The sequence below is a fragment of the Panicum virgatum genome, chromosome 3N (genome assembly GCF_016808335.1).
Source record: "Panicum virgatum strain AP13 chromosome 3N, P.virgatum_v5, whole genome shotgun sequence".
Classification (NCBI taxonomy): Eukaryota; Viridiplantae; Streptophyta; class Magnoliopsida; order Poales; family Poaceae; genus Panicum; species Panicum virgatum.
Window position 1 is genome coordinate 5,473,888 of NC_053147.1, and position 6,161 is coordinate 5,480,048.

Below are 6,161 nucleotides of genomic sequence, written 5' to 3' on the forward strand. Positions count from 1 at the left end.
CCAGTGGCCCTCGAACTTGTCCTCAGGTGCCATTTAGGTCCACGAATTTGCAAAATCGAAATCTGGCACTCTAAACTTGTTAAGTTGTGCCACTTAGGTCCATAACCCTTCAAACGGCATGAATATATGCAAAAAAGCCCTTGAATTTTATCATCTTCTATATCTACGTCCTCCGGCCACCCCGGCTCGCCTGATGCCGCACGCCGCTCACCTCCGGCCGCACCCCTACTCCTCCGTGCTGCCACGCGGGCCGCACTCCGCTCTCTTGCCGGCCAACACGGCCGCCTGCTTCGCCCACTCGCATGCCGCCGGCTCCGCCCACCCGCAACCTCGCGCGCCGCTCTGCTGCCTGCTCTGACCCGCGATGTTGGCTTCGCCCGCCCGCCGGCTCCGCCCACCCGCAGCCTCGCGTGCCGCTCTGCTGCCTGCTCCGACCCGCGCGGTCATGCGCCTCGGACGCCGCCGGAGAGGCGCGAGGGGGAGGGGAGGCGGTTCCCCTGCACACCGGCCGCCAGAGCCGTGCTCGCCCGGTCGCCGCTCCCGTGTAGGCTGCTCGTGTCGGCCGCCGCGCGAGCAGGTCAGCACGCCGGCCGCCACTCCCGCCGTGTTCTCCCGCCACCCGCGCGGATACGGCGTGGTGCGGCCGCGTGCGGGGCCGGCGGATGGTAGCGAGCGGCGGGGCAGAGCCAGATCCACGCAGGGGACCGAGCAGGGGAGGGAGGAGGGGTGCGCGCCAGCCGCTCGCCAGAGGTAGGGAGGAGAGGTGCGCGCTAGTCGCTCGCTGGAGGTGGGGCGGAGGGGGTGCGCCGGCCGCTCGCCGGTGGTGTGGCGGAAGGGGCGAGGAGGGCGCGAGTGTGGCCAACGGGGGAGGGGCGTGGTGAGAGGAGGGGGAAAATGGGTTTTTTTTTGCATATATTCATGCTTCTTGAAGGGTTATGAACCTAAATGGCACAACTTAACGAGTTCAGGGTGTCAGATTTCGATTTTGCGAGTTTGTGGACCTAAGTGGCACCTCATGACAAGTTCGAGGGCCGCTGATGTATTTAACTCTAAGTTAATTAGGGGCAACATAGTCATTTTCTACTACAAGTAGTATGTCTGAAATTTTCTAAACGAACAGCCTTTATGGGATGGAGAGAGTAGGATGTTTAGATTATGGGGCACTATATAAAATGAGAGAGAGAGGGTGAAGAGATAAAGAAATTGGGGCTTATGCAAGACTCAGTTTCTACACAAGAACCTATGCACTAGACACTACCAAATTTTGCATTGGGAGAGAGTAGTATCCTCATGATAAGTAAACAAATATAATTGGTTGATAGGAGAGATAATAATTGAGTAAACATTAATTATTGACCCATATGAAGAAACTATATGTATTGAGGAGTATAATTTTTAAATATAGTATCTTGTTTATGTGGCGGTATATCTATAGATACTAAGGCTTAGAATTGGTCTAAGGGTTCACACTGTCTTTTGTTGTCTCCAATGAGCACATGCCGATTAGTGAGCACCGGCGATGGGCATCTTTGCCAAGTGTGCGTCAGCTTACACAGAAACAAAGAAGTGAAATTATTACACCCTCAATAAGATGAGATGCTAAAGCTGCTCAGATGAACCATCAAATCACATTTTTCTAAGGTGGTGCTTAAAAATGTTGAAATGCTTGCAAACTCTATGACCTGTGTAAAATGTGGATGCAGTTACGTCAGCTGTTCCAACAAACTTTACGACCTGTGTAAAATGGGCAAAAACGGTCCATGGATGCAGTTGAGTGTTGACATCGAAGAGGGGGGAGGAGAACGAGATGCACGAACCTGCTTACTGGCTTGGGATTTTATTCTTGCACAGCAAAGCTCTCCTCTCGCTCCAGCAACAAATATAGACCGTCAAACTCTTGAAAATATGCAGATTAGGCTCTGTACAGTACAGCTTACTGGATTTCCCTATCCATCCACTTTAGCACTAATTCAAACATTATAAGAATTTTTTTAGGCCTAAATCTCATGGAAGATAAGAATTCCGTGAAAAATGAACTGGAGCAGTGCGTGCGTGTGAATTGGCGGGCCGCGCCCGGCTATGCTCTCCCGATCTCAAGCCCAACAGGCCGAGGCCCAACCGGAGCCAACATCACCGCCCACAGCTGCTCTCACTGATTAGTGGGACCGCGCCTGCCGCTTCGTCTTTTTCTCCCCTCCTTGGAGCTGGGGAGCTCCCTCGCTGCGCTGCTTCGTCCATCGTCACCCCCGCCGCATCGCATTGGTTGGACGCAGCCTGCCAAGAAGAGGAACACACGCTGCACCGGTCGCCTCCGCAAGCTGCACCCTGTAGACGATGCGGTTTGTCTGAATGGGTTGATGGCCAAAATTAGCAGACCGGTCTGATCGGTGTCCATAAGTGGTCTGACCGGTCGAAACTATTTCAAACTGATCTAACTAGAATCCGAGTACAACTAGAACTCTTTGTAGATTTAGATCTGTAATATGATTTCTTGCAGGATAAATCCACCCCACTCTATAAATATAAAGAATCACGATCGATTGAGGGTATCCAATCGAATCTATCAAATACTTTTATCTTTTTTACCTTTTCTTTGTCCTAATCTTTTTCAATCTTATGTGCTGTTCGTCTCTCGTCTCCATGGCGTGAAGGGGCGCTCTAGCTGGGCTGCCGAGTCTAGGGCAACCCAAGGTGCGCCTGCCCCGACGGGGTCCCTCTCGGACGGGCGTTCGTTGGATCCTCGTCGGGCTACCCAGCGAGACCGGTCTGACCGGTCCACTATACCGGTCTGACCGGTTGGTGCTGCGGCGCTGTAAGGAGCATCGCTGCGTACTGCGCGATCTAGTGCGATCGTGTGTTGGCCTAGAAAGACATCAACACAAATTGGCAACTCCGCTGGGGAAGAGAATCTAACTATCATGGCCGATGTTTCAAACTCCAGCGACATGATATCACTTGAAGGATTACCTAAAGACATACGCAAGGGCAAGGGCATCGACATAAATATGCATACTCACTGTTATCGGGTAACGGAGCAAGGCGCCATCATGATGAAGATGTTTGCCATCAACGAGTATAGGATGTTTGATCTACCAAAACACTGTAAGTCCACGGCTAAGTTCATAACTGATTTGTTTAGTTTTGTGAATGAGCTTATTAATAAAAAGAAGAGTGTAGATCTAATTCCTATTCCTGAAAAGTCGGTTGTTGAAAAGCCGACTCATAATCCTTGCAAAGATTTGCTAACTTGTGATGTTGTTGGTCAAGATACAATTCGACCGTTTCAAACCGAAGTTGTTCACCTGAAACCCCATAGTGAGAACATAGAGATTGTATCTAGTTCTTCAATGCTCGGGGGGCAAAAAAAAAACAAAAGCAAAAGTGCTGGTTACGCCGCGACCGGTCTAACCGGCTCATCTAGAGTTTTGCTGAACAAAGCAAAATCTAAGATGGTTAAACCCAAAAAATCATAGATTGGCGTTTGGAAAACTGTTAAAGCCAAAGGCCGTCGAAAGCATCAAAAGGAAAAGCCGAAACCTGTTCTTGGAGAGCTTTCGGCTAAATTCAAAAATAATAATGATGCTAGTCGGTCTAAAAATTCCAATCAAGCCAAATCTGTTCCAAAATAGAAATTCTATGATCGGAATCGGCAATTGAGTAATCCTCACATGTCAATGCCGTTTCCATCATATGGATCATCCTTACATGTGCCATGTAAATTTTGTTTTAATATGCATTATTCTTATCCTCCATGGTCTTATAATTCGTATATGCCGTTTCCTCCAAGATATTTTTGTTCAGATTATATTACATATAAGGAATCGGTAATTAAAAAGTCACCACCTACCAGCAATGACCGTTTTAATCATAAAAATCGGTCTATACATAAAAAGACACACAAGATGACTAAGCAAGTCTATCGTGTCAAAAAAGATAGGAGGTTAGGTAAAAATTCAGATTTGACACAAAAGATAGAAAAGTCGACCGTTGAAGAAACATCGGCTAGTTCTATTGCCCCAGATGTTGAATATGTAGCAAATGATATAGCTGAACAAAAACCAAGTTCGGCTGGGGGGCAAGATGATCTCAAAGCGACTGGTTCTGATGGAACCGGTCTAACCGGTGTCCTGACCGGTTTGACCGGCGTCAAGATCGGTCTGACTGGTGCGTCCAGTGAATCTGGGAATTCTTCCAAGGCCAAGAATTGGATAAGGCCGAGCTTCAAGGAGCTCCTGGCCAAATATGAGAAGATGGGAGCCACCCAGAAGCAAAGGAGACGGCCAAACGAAGCTAAAGATGAGAAGGCATCATCAAGATCTTGCGAGCAATTGGATCCTCGTTCATCTCAAGGTAATTGTGCTGCTATGCCATACTCAGGACCGGTTGCTCCATGGTTTTGGTCGAATCCTTGTCATTATACGCCTTGGGATTATAACATGATGCACATGCAACTATATGGTATACAATATCCTACTACATATTCAAAGTATGGTCCATCACAACGACTGATTACTGCTAATGGTAATTTGGCCAAGATTGGTGCATGTGCTAAATGGTGTGAGAATAATAGCAAGCAAAGTTCTAAGTATACACAGCTGAGGTGGTGTCCCTCAGGCTTATCTCACATCCAAAAGAGGAGGCTGCAATGAATGCGCAAGAAAGAGTCTATGGAACAACAAGCGGATGTTGTACCAGCAAGATCGGCGACCATGAAGCAGGTATGGAGACCTAAGCAAGTTGTTTCGTCATCAGCTTGAAGAAGAACAAGATACGACCGATAGAATTTATTGCTCTTAGAACAAAAAAATGAACGATGTATGTTTATCATCGTCCTGAGACAATTTTGGTCCAGAGGCTTATTTTTTTAGCATGCAAGCATTATCAAAAAACAGGAGGACATATGTTGACGACCAAAATTAACAAACCGGTCTGACCGGTGCCCATAAGCGGTCTAACCGGTCGAAACTATTTCAGGTCCAGCAAAGCGCCGACTGGTCTGACCGGTGGGCTGGAATCTGAGTACAACTAGGACTCTTTGTAAATTTAGATCTCTAATAGGATTCTTTGCGGGATAAGTCCACCACACCCTATAAATATAAAGGGTCATGGCCGATTGAAGGTATCCAATTGAATCTATCAAACACTTTTATCTTTTTTACTTTTTCTTTGCCCTAATCTTTTTCAACCTTATGTGCTGTTCGTCTCTTGTCTCCATGGCGTGAGGGGGCGCCCTAGCCGGCCTGCCGAGTCTAGGGCAACCCAAGGTGTGCCTGCCCCGACGGGATCCCTCTCGAGCGGGCGTTCGTTGGATCCTCGTCTGGATCCTCGTCAGGCTACCCCGACGAGACCGGTCTGACCGGTCCACCATACCAGTCTGACCAGTTGGTGCTGCGGCACTACAAGGAGGGTCGATGCGTACTGCGCGATCTAGTGCAATCGTGTGTTGGCCTAGAAAGACGTCAACAGAATCCTGATTCCTATTCCCGGCCTCACCCTCCATGGCCGCCACGCTTTCCACCGGCTTCCGCGGGAGCTTCGGCTTCGACCTGATCGACGCGATCAAGGCCCGGCTCGCCGCGCGGTCGTGCGCTGACATCCTCGCCTTCACGCGGCGTGCGACGCGGCAGCCATATCCTCAGCGGCGGGAGGGTCCGTTGCGCCGTGCGGCACGGCCGCAAGGACGGCGAGGTCACCGCCGCCGGTTAATTGAGCAAGTCGCTGCTTCTCCTGAACCACCGGACCACCGCTGGTCTGCGGCCACCGCACGACTGGTGAGGAAGACGGACGCTCTTGAGGATTTAGATGCTTCCAATCTGAACCGCATAGGACGGATCAGACGACTTGTAGGCAGTTAGGCGGGGGGACGGTATTTCAAATACCGTCCACCCTATCGGTATCTGAGATACCGTCCACAGTCCACCCATGTGTCCCGCCCGGCCATGGCGCGCTGGAGAGGCGCCACCGCGCCGGCCTCAGGCCGTCCATGGCTTCCACCTCCTCCATCAGAGGCACCCAGGAGCCTCGTCATCCAGCATAATACCAGCATCGGCGTGATGGCTGGCCTAGAGCCTTGGAGGTGTTGCTGCCTTTTCTACCGTGCCAATTCTAGCGCCAGCAGGTTTCTAACGCCACCGGTCCCTGGCGGCGCGTCCACCGCACCG